We start from the raw sequence: 5637 nt of genomic DNA, 5'->3' as shown, positions 1-5637 counted from the left end.
ACTAGGTGCGATGATGAAGACAACTATGATCTCTTATGCCTCCCTTTATAATGAGACTAATGGTGTTGGGGAATGAGGAAGCCGCCTTGATGCACTCCCCCTAGTAAAATCCTTGTGAGCGACCCAATTTGGATCTTGCCCCCACGACATTGTGATCTTCAAGGCAAAGGTATCCCAACACCTTCAAGCCCAAGTCACAACAAGAGTGCTAACAGGTGGGATCAGAGACATTGTCCCAACCCTCCAATAAGGTTCCATCTATCTGAACAACCCCATCAACCATGTGTGATTCGTTCAACCAAGCAACTAACATGTGTTTACAACCATTAACATGTCATTAGAACTCACAAAAAAGAACTTTAAAATATTTTGAGACAATAGTATGTAATTCAGACCAAGCCAGAGGTTGTCGACTCATCACATGCAATTACATTTGGGTAGTCTCCCGCCACGCGCAATAATCATCAGTAATACTTGATTAATAATATTAGTCACCAATATAATTTTTTCTACTAAATCATCATCATGACATAACCATCAACATCTTCATAAATGTGAGAAAGAACTAATGTAAACAAACACATAATGAATCCATCACATGATTAGACATAGTCATAAAATACGTACATAACAATTATTATCATCATAACATCACACGGGAAAAACACTTTTTATCACATCCACTCATTGTAAGATTCAAATATCTAGATCCTCAACCTAAGGTCCTTAAAGAATAATGTATCAAGGATAATGTCATATCAGGGTTAGCTAACTAGGGTGGGCACTACAAATTTATCTCCGTGCAAACTTAGGTCTATATTTGCAACTTGTGTAGAACAACATAAAAAATGAGTACATAAAATTATATTTGCACAAAAACATTCGAAACTTGAGGGAGCAAATGTATAGTTGGTGTGAAATAATAAAGCATAAGTAACTTACCCACCAAGATTTTCCCTTTTTGATGTACTTGGCAAATGGATGCCCATAAAATGGTTCTGATTGTGTGCTCAATATCGTGTGCTCAACAACCCTAGCGAAGAATCTCCATAGAAACACCAAAGTAAGGGGAGATGGAAAATGGAGGTTAAGAGGGTAGAAAGGCTTTCCTCTTCTCTTATGGAGCGAAAGGAAGCCATGTGTCTTGAGCTCCACAACTGTATAATGCAGATTTTATGCATTTTCCTCTAGTAATGACCATAGGTAGGAAATGTGATGTCAGAAGAATTATACCACAAGTACTTAGTTGTGGTCGATGGAGGTTTACTAGCGAAAATCAGATCATGCGTCGTGAGGAACTCCTTCGCCATATCTGGATAGGAGATGACAAAGGTGATGGCAGAGTTGATGCATATGGAGAAGAGAGATCTATATTTCATAGAGAGCTTTGCCAACACAAGCTATATTAGGCATGCATCTTGCCACGAAGTGGTGGGATGCCCTAAGTGTTGTTTTGGCACTCAAAGACAACATAACTTAAGTTAAACATATTTTTTACACTCAAAAAAATGCATGGCTGGGAGGATGAATTGAAAACTTAGATTTAACCTAAGTTTTTAATACAAAAATCGATTGAAAGCTTAGATTTAACCTAAGTTTTCAATACAAAAATGGATTGAAAACTTAGATTTAGGCTAATTTTTCAAGGGAAAAAATACATTGTGTTTATATTTTTAACCAATCAAATATCAAATAAGTGTTTTAAAAATAATAATTTAAAATATAATGTTTTGTTAAAAATTTGGTTAAATTTAAATATAAAAATAAGTCAACTAAAACTACCAGATGGAAGGTAATAGAATTTTAAAAGAGCAGGTAAAAATGCTACAAGATGCTTTGGAGGCAGGAAAATGAGAATGGGAAAACATGAACGCAGCATGACAAACCAAGAATGAATCAATGGCAGCAAAAAGGGATATGATAATCTCTAAAACAAATAAGGTAGATACACAAATAGCCCAACAAGCAGTCCTTTCCGAAAAGAAGGCAAAAGAGAACAAGAGGGCACACATTCCAAAAGAAATCAAAACTAGAGCTGAGGACACTAATGGTTACAGGCTAGAGGAAAAGAAGATGTAAGTTCTCGTAGAGCACATGAAAGAGAACACAAATAAAGAAAATATAGGGAAACAAACTTTATTATCAGGGGAATAAGAGACTATGGAAATAATGAAAACACTCTCAATTTGACAAGGGAATTTTTGAAAGAGAAATTACAATGGAGAGGGCAAATTTGCCAAGCGAGGAGGGTGGGAAAGATGTGTGAAGAGAGGCCTCAACCCATAAAAGTCATCATGGAAAACAGGCAACATCTCTTAAGCAAAAAGAAACTCTTGAAAGACTCACACTTCTTCCTAGATGAAGATTTAACTAGCAAACAACAAGAAGAGAGAAGAGAAGAAGTGGAGAAAGTTAAAGCGACAAGAAACAAAGGGAAAAGAGCATGCTTGTACCATGGCAAAGCGATTATTGCAGTGTTTGGGCCTCATGGAAAAACATGGCAGCAAGCCGACAGTAAAGAAAAAACAGGTAATTCTATAATAGGGAGGAAAACAACAGGGTCAACATGGATGAAAGGGGTGAAGGCTCAAATTTGAGTCTTGTGTGCCAAACTGCGTAGCAATCAAATCCTACCCAGGTATACCTAAGTCTAGTTTGTTCGAACTATAGAGGTTACCCTTGGAGGAGAGGACCTGGGATAGGCCCTATTGCAGAAGGTAAAGACATAATTTGTCTCACAGAAACTCATGAACATGATGGTTGTGAAACTCCTACGTTTGATGGTTATTTGAAGTTAGCAATTTGGAACAAGGCAACATAAAATGCAAAGGGTACGGAGGAATATTGGTTTTAGTGAAAGAAAAAGAAGGCCGTCACATTCAGTTAGTGAAATAAGATACAAATAAACAATATTTATGGTTCAAGATAACAGAGAATGAGAACCACATAAGAATTGCAGCATGCTATTTTGCGCCTCAAGTATCAAAAACTTACAAAATAATGGGTTGGACAACAAAGATCCATATGCAACTTTAAAGCAAGATATTGTTGCATATTCTTAGCAGGGAGAAGTTCTTTTAGTGGGATATTTCAATGCTAGAAGAACAAATCAACAAGCTAGTATTCTTTGCTGCAGAGAGGATCACAATCCTATCTGGCTCATTGAAGAGGAGAATTATCAATGGTTCATATGTTAAGAAGACGACAAAATTAGTAATCATTTTGGAGAGGAGTTGCTTACATTGTGTGGTTCTTTCAACTTAATTATCTGCAATGGTCTAGATAGATGGAAAAGGGCCTGGAACTTCACTTGCAACACATACAATGGGGCAAGTGTCGTTGACTATGTTATTTGTTCACAAAGCTTAATAGAAAGGACAAATGAAGTTAAGATTGGAGAGCATATTTGGGACTTAAAATCAGGCCATAACCCAATTTATATAAAGCTATCTTGGTTAGAAGAAAGACAACATAGGAGGAAAACCAAATGTTCTCGACAATCGGTACCAAGGGGCAAAATTCTTCTAACACAAGAAAATTGCACTATCTTCAAAACAATGTTGGAGAGATCATTTCAGAAGGAGAAAATTGGTTCCCAAAGCCTCAACAATCATGAGTTAACAAATATAATTCAGGGTACAATTGAGAAGTGCAAAAGAGAAAAAAGTAGGAAATCAAAATCAAATTGTTTTCCTGTGAATTATTGGTTCGATGAGGAATGAAAAATGGAAAGGACAACCTTGAAAAAGGCAGGCGAGGAGAAGATGAATGTAAAGTTATATAAGCATATTTTAAAAAGGAAAAAATACGAGTTCATGTAAACAAGGTGAGAAGAGTTAATATATCTAGGCAAGAATAACCCAAATCTTTTTTGGGAGGAACTTCAACCAAGGAAGAAGAAAATTGAAAATAATATTACATCCAATCAATGGTTTGACTATGCAAGACAACTCTATGAAAAAGAATTAGAGGTTGAGCCTCCTCCTAGGATCAACACAGCTACAAAGCTTTTCACATTACAGGAGGTGGAGGCAAGAATTAAAAAGTTGAAGACATGGAAGGCAAAGAACTTGGTTGAACTTCAAGCAGAATATTTAAAGTGGGGAATGAACATTTTGGCACCGCGCATCATAGAAATATTCAACAACGCCATTCAGCAAGAATTCCCAAGAGATTGGACAACTAGTATAACAATAACCCTTTTTAAAAGTGGAGACATTAACGATCCTTCCAACTATAGAACCATTATGATCAATCCTTTGTTCGCAAAGCTTTTCAGCGGCATGATAGAAAATAGAATTAGTAAGTGGGTAGAAGTAAAAGAACAGAGGGCAAAAGGGTAAGCAGGTTTTAGGCCAAAGAATTCTACAGTAGATCATGGTATCACACTGAGACATATTATTGAAAAGGTTTGGGGGGCCAAAGAAGAAGTATTTTGATACTTTGTTGACTTCAAAAAGGCATTTGACATGGTCCCTAGAGATAAGTTGTGGTGTAGAATGGAAGAACTTGAAATTCCTTTGCATTATAGAGCCGCTGTCCATAGGCTTTATGAAGAGGTGAAAGTCAAAATTAGAACTTCAACAGGCATTTCAAAAAGTTTTAGAAGTGACATCGGAGTCAAGCAAGACTACCCTTTATCCCCTACCTTTTTGGTTTATATATTGATAAATTGGAAGAATGGTTAAATCTACAAGGTGGGGATGGTGTTCAGTTGGGAGAGTTTGTGATAAAGCTTCTTTTATACGTTGATGACCTTGTATTGATTGCTAAATCGGCCCATGGATTGCAGATGCACCTATATGCCCTTGATAATTTTTGTAAAGCAGTGGGGATGCAAGTCAATACCAATAAGACCAAAATAATGGTTTTCTCTAATAAAAGTAAGCAGAGCCAACATACGTTCTTCTTTGAAGGCAACATTTTTGAGGAAGTAAATGAATACAAGTACTTGGGGATCGATTTCAATAAAAAGCTTAATTGGGAGGAATGTAAAAAAAAGATAATTTTAGGAGGGTGGAAAGCATTATATGCATTTCAAAATAGATGTAGAGAGGTAGAGTTATGGGATTGAAAAACGATTAAAGTGCTTTTTGGACTCCTAGTTTGTCCAGTGATATTATATGGGTGTGAACTATGGGCTAGCAACATCCCTGTTTCAAAATGGAAACAAATTGAGAAAATCCAAAAATTCTTGATCATGAGCAAGTTCAAAATAAAAAGTTCGGTTCCTTATGAGATAATGTTGAGTGAAATAGGAGCAGCTCCCATCAAAACAATTGCTATGGTGCGCCTTATAAGTTATCTAAAAAGAATTGAGAAAATGGGAGTAGGTAGATGGTCGAAAGTTATCTTCAATGAAGGCATGAGTGAAAGAAAGAAATCATGGATAAGACAAAACAACAAATGGATGCAAAAATGGAATATTTACCTCAATGCTTGTCCCACAAATAACAAGGAGTTAACGAATTTTGTTATGGAGAATTTCTGTAAGCGTATATGGGGAAAAGAGTTGGGTAGAAAGAAGAAGTACTATGTTCAAGAATTCAACCCCACTTGTGATTTCCAACAAAAATAGTACATTGGAGCTAGCATTCCTTGGAGAGCAAAGATTCTTATTACTCAATTAAGAAGTAA

Source organism: Pinus tabuliformis, chromosome 6 (genome assembly GCF_031772625.1).
Source record: "Pinus tabuliformis cultivar Carrire ecotype Pingquan chromosome 6, CPIR1, whole genome shotgun sequence".
Classification (NCBI taxonomy): Eukaryota; Viridiplantae; Streptophyta; class Pinopsida; order Pinales; family Pinaceae; genus Pinus; species Pinus tabuliformis.
Note: the sequence above shows the minus strand (reverse complement) of the source record.